The 13,101-nt window shown below is 35.4% G+C and overlaps 1 protein-coding gene across 7 annotated transcripts in view; it reads left to right on the top strand.

Moving 5' to 3' along the window:
* Prosap (prosap) overlaps nucleotides 1–13,101 on the top strand; it is a 427,686-nt gene that overhangs the window by 94,606 nt on the left and 319,979 nt on the right. The window lies entirely within an intron of this gene.

The following is a 13,101-nucleotide window of genomic DNA, read 5'->3' as shown; positions in this document are numbered from 1 at the left end:
AACACTGTTTTATTCTATAAATACTATCCGTATTTTTCTGATTGTTACTCTTATCATTAGAGAAACTGATAAGGAATTTGATATCTTTGCAGTTTTTCAATAAAGTGGTTGGTGTTAAGGCAACTATAATAGTACATTATGCAACGAGCCTATAATGATAGTAATTATGAAGCGAGTATGGATGTTTATGAAACGAGCGCAAGCGAGTTTCATAATTTTCATACGAGCTTCTTAATTACCATTATAGGCGAGTTTCATACGACTTTTTATGCTCGACCATATTTGTAACTTGAAATTACCGGTATTCAGATGTATACATTTTATTTGTATCTGACAAGATCGGAAGTGACCTTGTTCTAGGTCGTGAATTGTGAGATGTGCGCAGACGCGAAAGTATTGATTTTTTCCGAGGAACAATGATGTCATTGACCTTGATGTAATCCCGTTAAACTTGATATAACCTTGATTATTGAATTCGACATTGAAAAAACGAGATGACAAATTGAATTTATTTGAATATTATTTACAATTAACGCTAATTATTATAGTAACAGAACATAACCTTCTGCTACAGTATTGGATTTCCAGCCTCCGTGACTTTTCGCTAATTCTCTTTCGATTGCATATCCGAGAATAATCGATACTTGCGGTTTTATAACGGTACAAAGCTGACTTGTCATTGGCTGAACACCTATAAGCTGAGTTGTCATTGGCTGAACACCTGTACTTTAATGAGTAGGTGTACTTTAATGACATGCTACCAGGTGTATAATTACTACATTTCGGCATGGTCGAGCATAGAAAGATTAATACGTATCGTTATTTCCAATGATTAGGAAATCTGGCAACCTTACAGTAATGATTAAGGGATGGAATGCTGCTGTTCAGACAATGCGTGTGTATATTCGTAGGTGAGCGGGTAATGAGCTGTTGCCAAACTACGCAAGCTTTGTGCCTAATTTTCTAATTAAAAATGCACTTATTTACAAAACCATAATAGGTTTTTTTATGTTATTGCCCCCTTCGATGTGCACAGTTAAATCACTTTCACCACACCGTGCACCTTGTATGCCTACCTATAATAGGCCTATTTTTAAATTTCAAGTAGAAGGTTGTAGAAACGAATTTTTTTCAGTATTTTTATGCATAAGTTGCAGTAAATTTCTTGTGCCCCTATTTTGGCGATTGTGTAACTGGACGTTTGAAGGAAATTCACTTTAAACTCTAAGTAATAAGCGTAAGAGAGGAGATAACTAAGAAAATGGAGCGATATTGGAGGGGAAACTGGAGTATTCAGGTAAAATCTGCCACGGCACCTTCTACACAAATAAACTTATCACTTGCACTCACTAGGATTCGAACGACACCTATGATTTGTCTTTAATTTAAAATATTGAGATTATAGACAATAAAGTATCTTCTTTATTCATGTGCGTATATTTTACAGAATATTTAATTTCAGCTAGGGTTTCTCTGATCGTAGGAACAAGTGGCTTAATATTGTCTTGTAAATCGAGCGTTTAAGAGAGAGATGCACTTCGAAGCCTGAATATCAAGCTTGAGGGAGGAGATACCGAAGAAAATGGTACGATATTGGCAGGGAAAACTGAAGTTTCTTTCTTTCTTTTTTTTCCTTGTATTAGCTCGATGAGAGCTCTATAGTGTTATTTTGACCCTGTTGACCCTCTATAGGGCTTTAATTTAATTTGTATTATTTTCATCAGCGTCTGTATTTCTTTTTTGTATTTATATGTGCTATCTGGTAGGATGGAAGAGAAGGCCTTATGGCTTTAATCCTATCAGAGTAAATAAATAAATGAATAAAAGAAAATGTGTTTCAACACCGTTTACCACAGATATTACTTAGACTAGCTTACATTCGAGGCACACCTACGAATATTTTAAAAATTAAACTGAAATGATTGTAGGAAACGAGTGTTTATGTTGTTTGTATGCATAATGTGTTATTGTACGTAACATTTTAATTTATCCCTATTTTGGCTATGGCTTTTCTATGACCATAGTAAGAAGTGATTTGTCTTGTAAATACAATGTTGGCGAAGATGCTTTTTCAGGCCTAAATACCATGAGAGAAGAGAAAAGAAGAAAATGGTGTAGGCTATGCACAATAAGTCCAACAAAAGAGATATAATACGTTTTGGACTAATTGATACATACTTCTAATAGCAATCTACGTCGAGTTTTATGATATCCAATAAATTGTTATGCAAGTATAAAGTCTAAAAACAAAAATATATCCTGTGCAGTGAATGCGTATTTCACTGATTATGAGATTAGCTTCGAAGTTGTAACAACTGTTCGATCGTAAGTTCGAAGAAGATTTACGTAACTATTGCTCCTCAACGTCATCCAGTTCGATTGTTTGGAGTTTTAACCGGTAGCTCAAGGCCCTGAGGTAGACGAGGATGTCTCCTCGCTCTTTATGTTATTAGTAGTTATCTAACATTTCTTCTACCTGACGTAAGTTTATCCGGTAACTTTTTCCTAATATGATGCCTTTTTCGTACATGGTGTACTGTAACTGCTGCATCAGAATTGCATTATCTTTTTTATTTTTCCTCATGTTATCTAAACATTTCCAAATAGACGCATGATGCCATTCTTCCACTGAGTTTGTTTTCCCATGGGATCTGTTGTCGCTTCCAAAATGTTGCATATTGGTACAGGGACATCATTTTATTTTTACTTCAATTTTTATTGTACCTGAGTTTTTGAATGTACTTCACTCCCACACTTTCTACTAATGAAGTTCAACCGTCCTCCACACAGATACAAGACCGCATATACAGTCATAGTAGCCTTACCGTCACAGTACGTTCCAAAAATATGTTCGCGTTTTCCAATATTGCATAATTTTCGCACAGGTACTGTCGTCCATTTGCCTACGTCGCATTCTGGTTTTCCCCGCCAGCTTCTATTCGCCTCTCTGTAAAGGCTAGTGGCTGGGCTGTCTTAGCTCTTTTCTGAGAACATTAATTTCTGTTAGGAATTGGACATCTACGTAATATTATACCCATACAACTGTTTAAAATAACTTAAATAAAAGGGCCTCGTTAAGTAATTAACTGTCACATGATTTCCCTCCTTTCTACGATCCTGCGACATAACCACTTGGACGACAGTAGATAGCGTGTCTGAGTAGTTTTATCTTTTCGGATCGAGCAGAAGTGAAGACTGAATTTACAGTACGTAAGGTACTCTTTTACAGAGTAGGTAGGCTACAGAATTATTTCAACATGAGTTACTAGTACGAAGAACGAAACTGGTAATTGGAATTACACACATTAGAACTGAAGCCTGTATCGAAATGAACGGCCACCATTTTGAAAAATGTGTTTAAATATGCATATTATGATTATTTTTCAATTTAACTTCATTCTCTATATTGTACGCTATTGTGTTGTAGACAGTATAATATACACTGCATAATGAATACGTCCGTATGCACAGCTCAGTTCGTGAGTAAAAACACTCATTGTTAATACTGTACTGTATTCTGATTAAACAAAAACCTAATGAAAATTATCAAACTCAAAGCGTGATATTTCCTAGTTTACGTAAATGGATGAACTACATTTCTTCCCTCCTATACTTAGTAAAGTGATTTGTTTGTATATTACGCCATCGAACTCCAGTCGTGGAAGGGGGTAGCAACCGTTGATCCAAAGGTATAGCCAGGTTAATATCAGAAATGTTAGTAAAAATAAAATTATGTCCCTGTATAATTATTACATTGTGACAAAGTAGATGTTGAGTTTAACTTAGACCTTACATTTAGACATGCTGGCCCGTTAGACCTCCTTGCATTGGACCTCCGTTTCTTTAGACTTCGTGGTTTTTAGACTTTTCTCTTTTAGACCAACTGTCTTGCGAGTTTAGACTTAGGCCTACTGACCTGGAAGCAAATGGTGCGGTATTGTATGTATGTATGTATTTATTCACACTGCAAATGGGTATATGGGTGGCAGTGGTAACTAATTACACTCAATAGTGACAATTAATAATAAACACAACTAATAAAACAATAATAATAATAATAATAATAATAACACTAACAAGGAGCATCCTAAATTAAATGAAGCATGATCACTTAAAATAACAGTAAATCTAATTTGTATTCTTAACCCTAAGTTCGAACTAAGATCCACGAGTGTGACAGTTTCATTCCTGCACAAGTACCTTTCAGCACTACACTTATTTCACTGTTAACTCACTCACTGCACTGATTCTATCCTGATTTCACTAACACTTCTAACCATTTCACTGTTCAAATACTTTGCACAGCCACTTCACTGACACAAACACACTTCACTTACACAATAGACTTCACTGATACTACACACTTCACTGATATAACACACTTCCTCACTGATAGAACACTTCAAATAACAAGATATCAATTATACCTTTTAAATAGTGTGTATAATATACTACCGTCTATTAGTAAAGTCCTTAAGCCTATTTTTAAATACATTTTTGGTTATTGGTAAAGTCTTTAGTAAGTCTGCAGGTAAAGCATTCCAGTCCATGATAGTAGTAGGGTAGGGGAAACTGGAAAACTGAGAGAAATACTGTTGCAACCCCGTTGTCTGCCACAAATATCACTGGAATTCGGGTAAAGACTGGGTGCTATTCATAGACATTTCGCAGCACGCGCTACGAGCGTACTAAGCTAGCCCCGGCTATCCACTGGTTACTTGTACAGAATTGAAATCATATCCTATCGCTAACACTGGTTTATGAGTACGAAAAACGCTGATCATCCACCGGAAGCCCGCACTAAAAATGTCTATGAATACGGCCCTATACGAACACACTTCCGTATAACGGTCTTACTAATAAACCGTGTATTGTTTTTATACGAGACTTATGCAGCGTTGAGACAGAAAACGTTACTAATAAACTATGAATAAGCGATGGATGTATAAACAATCTGTAACTATACAATGGGAATTGCTTTGCAGTAGTTATAATATACGAAACCCCTAGTTTAAGCGTTGTATATAGAGAAAAAATGGCCGCCCCTCTAACAGCTGTTCGTATCGACTGTCATTTTATGATGATGGATGCCTTGTAACCACAGAACACACCAAAGAGCACAGAATACGTAGAATATTATTGCTGTAGCTTGTACTCTTTGACCAAAATATAGTATGGTAATCGATCAGAGCCAGTTGTACTATCGATTCTTAACACGGCACACTAGATCGCTCTACCGGATGCAATAGAGAATCTCAGATATTCTATTACCTTTGAGCGTATTCCGAATCTCACCGGTGAGCAATCCGATGGCATCACAGTGTTCCGAATTCCACCGATGACGTCATTGATGCTCCACCGGTGTCGCACCGCTGCCATCAACTTGCAGAGGTGGTGGCAGTCTCCATCAGACGCCATCAGTGAATCTGATTGGTTCTTATATAGGGCGGGAATTAGCAGACGAATGACATCGTGCACTGTTGTGTCATGGCGGTGTGTTCTGCTTTAGTTCTGCTGTATTGTTTGTAATGAGCACAACGTAAAAACAATATATTAATAGCTTATGGGCGAACATGTCAACGGACCGGTTATTACTACCGGTTCAAGAAATAAATTGTTTATGCTATCTTTTCTTTGAACGAGATGGCAGTACGAAAATTTCGCAAAATTTTGCTAGCGTAGCACAGACAACAACTTGTACAGTCGCCATGACAGCCATCGATCCTTCCAGCAGTTTTGTTCCTTATTTCGCTGCAACGTGACGTAATTGATGCCATCGGACCGGTGAGATTCGGAATACGCTGTTTCGTAATGAAGTAATAACGAAACTATGACGTAGCTGTGTAACAGTTATACTGTTATACACTACGTATGTAGTGATTATTAGTAAGGAATTTACACACGACTTATAAACGAGCTACTCATTGTATAAGTATAAGACAGTTAAACGTTTGTATATAGAGTTTTTATTAGTAAGACCGTAAATGTGAAGATTGTAAACCGTTAGATATGGGAGGAAATATGTCAGAAAACTTGCATAAAGATTGTGCATAGGTTTTTGGCTGGAGATTAAAGAAAATCACGAAACTATTCGGTACAAAATATCTCTGCCCCGGACATCTAACAGCTAGGCTATCGTCTTCGTGTTGTGGGCCGTTACAGGGCGAGTTTAGATGTCAGTTACATAATTACACTCTACATTCACGAAAGAGGATTAATAGTATGAGAAAGTATGTTGAAATGCACTGCACCAATTTTTTTCAAGCCGTATAATTTACTGAAATAGTTCAAGAGAAGGATGTTACGGTGCCTGATACCGCAGGCGGTTAACGAAAACGGCGTTAAGCATGCCAGATTGTGACGGCTGGTGTTGGAACCGATTCGCCTCGGATGTGCCTGTCTGCTCTCGCAGAATTTGTACAAGCAGAGCGTTATAATTGCCGATTTCCTCCAGCTGCCGTATTGGACATGATTTTGTGTACGCAACTGTAATAATAGCCGCACAGTCATTCTGAATAGGTCTACCAAGCAGTTCTTCCAACAGTTGAATGGTTTAATCAAGAGAGTGGTGGGAAACTACAGCCAGGCGGTAAACGTTCATTCATAGCTAAAAAATTTGTATATATTGACGTGTAATATTTCCGTGGCCACCTTCGTCTTCATCGTTCCCATTGTTGTTCTCTTTCGTCACCGTCGCTCGCTTTTTTCTTCATTTTCGTCACCGTCGCTGTTCTCTTCCTTTTCTTCACGTCGTCTTCTCTCTTTTCGTCTGTTCTCTTTCTGTCACCGTCATTGTCCTGTTTCTTTTAATCGTCTTCTTCTCCCTTTCTTGTCACCGTCGTTGTCCTGATCCTTTTCGTCACCATCCTCATTCTATTCGTCCCCTCTTCAGCACCGTCATCTTTTCGCCACCATCTTTTTCGTCACCATAGTTCTCTTTTCGTCACTGTTGTACTCTTCCTTTTCTTTAACGTCTTTGTCCTTTTTTTTCGTCAGCATCGTTGTCCTCGTTTCGTCACCGTCATCTGCCTTTTTGTAGCCGTTATTGCCCTCTTTTTCGTCACTGACGTACTTTTTATTCGTCATCGTTCTCTTTCTCTTCATCACTATCGTTGCCCTCTTTTTCTTTTCCGTCACCGTCCCTCATGGTTATCATCTTCGCCACTCTTCTCGTCATTGACGTTACTGTCGTCATATTACTGTTTTATGTACAGATATTTAATTATTATAAGCCAATATTATGTTAGAAGCATACAAAATAGTACATTATGCAACGAGCCTATAATGACAGTAATTAAGAAGCGAGTATGGATGTTTATGAAACGAGCGCAAGCGAGTTTCATAATTTTCATACGAGCTTCTTAATTACCATTATAGGCGAGTTTCATACGACTTTTTATGCTCGACCATATTTCTAACTTGAAATTATTCAGATACATTTTATTTGTATCTGACAAGATCGGAAGTGACCTTGTTCTAGGTCGTGAATTGTGAGATCTGCGCAGACGCGAAAGTATTGATTTTTTCCGAGGAACAATAATGTCATTGACCTTGTGTAATCCCGTTAAACTTGGTATAACCTTGATTATTGAATTCTACATTGAAAAACGAGATGACAAATTGAATTTATTTGAATATTATTTACAATTAATGCTAATTATTATAGTAACAGAACATAACCTTCTGCGACAGTATTGGATTTCCAGCCTCCGTGACTTTTCGCTAATTCTCTTTCGATTGCATATCCGAGAATAATCGATACTTGCGGTTTTATAACGGTACATAGCTGACTTGTTATTGGCTGAACACCTGTAAGCTGAGTTGTCATTGGCTGAAAACACCTGTACTTTAATGAGTAGGTGTACTTTAATGACATGCATTAAAGGACTGCTACTAGGTGTATAATTACTACATTTCGGCATGGTCGAGCATAAACGTAATTTATAATTCTGAAAGGTAATATCGCAGCGTAGAATATTAATATTTTTGTAATTGTGTACTTTTAATATCACTCTGTCGGGGAATACCTTCTTGTATGATACGAATTTTCCTCTTCATTTGTCTGTTGATTATACGAAACACAAGAAATCATTCGTGGATTTCATGTAGACTGGTTCGGCATTGTGTGCATTTTTTAAAGGACCCATTAATTTAAAAAGTATATTTCAGGTGCGTAAATTAACTCGTAGATATTGAATTCGGTCATTAGTTAACAGAAATTTATCTACAATCAGCAAGTCCAAAACCATTTTTTAGTTAACAGGGATGCTAAAACAAGTAGGTATTATTGTAAAAATATCAAAATCTCTTATATTAACTACGAATACATTATATGTGGTTAGTTCATATAATGGGAAGGCAAAAAATTATATCTATCATGCTTATAACTTTAACTCATTGAGGTCAGAAATTGCTTATGTGAGTTAGTTTCCTGTTGCATTGAGCCATTTGGTTCTTCAAACATGCAAACACTCTGTTGAGTTTGTGTTTATTTCCCAAGTGATTTACTCGTACGTGACAATTGCTGGTTGTGTGACGCTTTAGGGGTCGTCAGTTCTCTGGAGACGGAACCAGCTAGGTGTTCTTAAACATGGAATACAGTTATCTCCTTGGCACGGTTCGGATACCCAGCTTTTTACTTTGCGTGAAGTATGAATATTTCAGTGAAGTTTCGAAAAGTGTTATTTTTGTCGTATAATTCGTTTTCAGTCCGTGATGCTTCTCGGGCTGTTCGCTGACTTGGTATGTGGGAGATATCTGAGGCCGGATATCCTCACTCGCTGAGGTGCTCCGTGGGTTTAATTACTCTCGGCTGGCAAATAACAGTCTGGAACCTTTACGTACATGTATACCGAGTTCTAGTGTTTCGCTTTCTGATTGTCAGTTCCTTTATTTTTCCATCGCTTAGCAACGCTTAGTGATCTCTGCACTGGAACGTGTAGTTATAGAGACAAAATAGGCTATTAAATGAATAGTCACTGAATAAGTGCGTACTTAAATGAGTGGCTGAGTTAGTAAGTGTAAATAAGTTATTATTAAATCAATAAATTAATGAACAAATTTGTGGTCAGCTTTATAAATTGTGAGTACGTAAATAGTTAAATGAAGAAATCAGTAAGTAATTTGACACGCGACTAAATCAATGAGTAAATAATTTGACGTATAAATGAAACAGTGAGTAAATAGGGGGATAAATTGTTAATTAGCGAGTAAATAATTGGACACATGAATAAATCAATGAGTAAATAATTTGACTCATAAATGAAGCAGTGAGTAAATAAGGGGATAAATGGTTAATTAGTGAGTAAATAATTGGGCACATGAATAAATCAATGAGTAAATAATTTGACTCATAAATGAAACAGTGAGTAAATAAGGGGATAAATGGTTAATTAGTGAGTAAATAATTGGACACATGAATAAATCAATGAGTAAATAATTTGACTCATAAATGAAGCAGTGAGTAAATAAGGGGATAAATGGTTAATTAGTGAGTAAATAATTGGACACATGAATAAATCAATGAGTAAATAACTTGACTCATAAATGAAGCAGTGAGTAAATAAGGGGATAAATGGTTAATTAGTGAGTAAATAATTGGACACATGAATAAATCAATGAGTAAATAATTAGACTCTCGAATGAAGCAGTAAGTAAATAAAGTGACAAGTGAGTAAATTAGTGAGTAAATAATTAGATTCACGGATAAATTAATAGTGAGTGAATAATTTGATTGAAAACACGAATAAGTAACTGAGAAAATTATTGAACATTTAAATAAATAAATAAACAAATAAATAAGTAAATAAATAAATAAAAGGGTGAATAAATATTTGGACACGAATAAATGAATGAGTAAATAATTGGACAACTGAATAAATCAATGAGTAAATAATTGGATCCCGGTTGGGGCAAGTTACCTGGTTGAGGTTTTTTCCGGGGTTTTCCCTCAACCCAATATGAGAAAATGCTGGGTAACTTTCGGTGCTGGACCCTGGACTCATTTCACCGGCATTATCACCTTCATCTCATTCAGACGCTAAATAACCTAAGCTGTTGATAAAGCGTCGTAAAATAACGTACTAAAAATAATAATTGGAAACTAATGAATCAATGAATAAATAATTAGACATGTGAATAAATCAATGAGTCAATAATTACACAAACGAATAAATCAATGAGTAAATAATAGGACACACAAATAAATCAGTGAGTAACTGGACACACAAGTCATGAGTAAATAATTGGATACACGAATAAATAAATGAATAAGTTAACCACTGCTCTCAATGAGTAAGTAACTGAGCATATAAATAAATGAATCAGTAAATATTGGGACACATAAATAAATCAATGAGTTAATAATTTGACTCATAAATGAAGCAGTGAGTAAATAAGGGGACAAATGGGTAAATTAGTGAGAAAATAATTGGACACATGAATAAATCGGTGAGTAAATAATTGGACAATTGAATAAATCAATGAATGAATTGGAAAAACAAATTACTGAGAAAATTATTGGACATATGAATAAATAAATGAGTAAATAATTGGACACAAGAGTAAATAAATAAGTAATTGAACACGAATGAATAAATGAGTAAATAATTTTGCAAATGAATATATAAATCAGTGAGTAAATAATTGAATACGTGAATAAATAAGTAAATAATATGTATAGAAACGAATAAATAAATGAATAAATAATAGGACACACAAGTAAATGAGTTAGTAAATAACTGGTCACACAAACAAGTCATGAATAAATAATTGGACACAAATAAGTCATTGAATAAGTAAACCATTGCTCTCAATGGGTAGATAATTGGACACACACATAAATGAATCGGTAAATAATGGGACACATGACTAAATCTTTGAGTAAATAATTGGACACATGATTAAATCAGTGAATAAATAATTGGACACTTGAATAAATGAATGAGTAAATAATTGGACGCATGAAAGAATGAATAAATAATTGGATACGAATGAATAAAATATGAGTAAATAATTTTACAAATTAATGCATAAATCAGTGAGCAAATAATTGGATACATTAATAAGTAAATAATTAGTAGACAAACGAATAAATAAATGAGTAAATAATAGGACACAAAAGTAAATCAGTGAGTAAATACGTGAGCATACAAATAAATAATTGAATAAGTAAATTCACTGCTCTCAATAAGTAAATGATTGAATAGAAATAAATGAATGAGTAAGTAATGGGATACATGTTTAAATAAGTGAATAAATAAATTGGACACATGAATAAGTCAATGAGTAAATAATTGGAAATATAATAAATCAGTGAGTAAATAATTGGGCACATGAATAAATTAAATTAAGAAATAAATAATTGGACATACGAATAAACTGATGAGTAAAAAGTGAACATTGAATAAGCGAATAACGAAATTAGCATCTTTAATAAGTGGATAAATAAGAAATTGACAAGTGAATAAGTGGACAAAGGAGTTAATAAAAGAGTAATTAGGAGGATAAATACGTAAATCATGAGTTAATGATTGAAAATTGAAGTAACGATGAAGTACATAAGTAGAAGAATAAGGAATTAATAGGTAGGTGAATATAATCAGTAGTAGTAAGTCAATGAATGGTGAGTGAATTACAATAATCTGGTAGGTAAGTAATTATTGAATCAATGGGTAAATAAATGAATAATGCAATATATAATTGAGGCATAGACATAGATAGTAAATAGATAGACACAGGTAAGTGAATGTTTAAGTAATTGATTGAATGGTGAATGAACCAAAAAATAGGCCAAAGTACTTGAATGGATAAGAATGTAAATTGATTAGACTATAAATGCGTAACTAGTAACTTACACAGTCGTAGGTAATTGTTCCTCGATAAAAAGCTGGAGTTGATTAGCTCGGTAAAATGAGATATTTTTTGTGGGGGAAAAAAATGTAGGCAGCTTTTCCACTAGCGTTTCAATTTTCTTTATATGCTCAACCACCTACGACCCAATACCGCCGCCACATCTTGTGTTTCAATAGCGTGGGCAGTTTTTAAAATATCTTAAAATAAATAGCATTTATTATAATGTACTTTAAAACCGCATGTATAAATCTCATCATTGATCACGATTAACCGTGAGCTTTGTTGGAAAATGGAGTTGGTACTCCCGGGAATTGGTGGGTGGAGAGCAAGAAGGCAGTTCTAGTGAAGTTATAAGGAAGGGGAGGGAGGAAGAAAAGAGGATAGGAAGATAGATGGAGACAGTGATAGAGAGCAAGGCAAGAGAAAATATATGAGGGAAAACGGGAACTCAGGTGAACGCTGTAATACAGTGCGGGTGAGATGGATTTGCACGGATTTTTTTACTTCAAAAATCGCAGCAGGGTCACAGTTACTGCGGGAGACAATATTTCGCCCGCAGGTATGTAACCCTTGTTACATGGGGGCATGAGACTTTAAAAAATCTGCTGTTTAATTTAATATGTTTAACGAATTTAGGCAGATTTCAATTAATATCACTCGCTGTAAATTGAATGAATTGCTTGCCTGCTGATGCAGTGGGGGGGGGGGGTCGTAATGCTGTGCCGGCGGTGTGGGAGGAACGAGAGGAACAGCGAAATTGCGCTCACTTGAGCAAGCTCTTCTCTGAGGACGGCGAGGAAGTGCTAATTACAAGATTTTCCTGTTTATATTTGTTCGTGTCGGCCAAGGTTTACGCAACGCTAAGTCTCGGCTTTGACGCTGCTTACAAGCTACCGTTTTGGGTTGAAATCCTATCTTGTGAATGAATGTTGTCAGTTTAAGGCCTTGTGTTGTCATTGGAAACGTCTAATTTATTCTGTGTCACAAGAGTTCCATCGTTTGTCATCTCAGCATAGATCTAATCAAGTTCAAAATAGGGATATGATGGATTACAAAAACAATTTCAATTATAACTGCGACTCCGTTGCGACTACTATAATCATATTTCGACTACAAATCTTTCTCCGTCTGTGAATGAGAGTGCGTTAATTTTCGACGACTCCAACTACGATATGAATCCAACTCCGAGAATGATAAGAATCTGACTTCGATTACGATACAAATCTGACTCTGAGTACGATACGAATC

Source organism: Periplaneta americana, chromosome 2 (assembly GCF_040183065.1).
Source record: "Periplaneta americana isolate PAMFEO1 chromosome 2, P.americana_PAMFEO1_priV1, whole genome shotgun sequence".
NCBI classification, from domain to species: domain Eukaryota; kingdom Metazoa; phylum Arthropoda; class Insecta; order Blattodea; family Blattidae; genus Periplaneta; species Periplaneta americana.
This window is presented reverse-complemented; position numbering and strand designations above follow the sequence as displayed.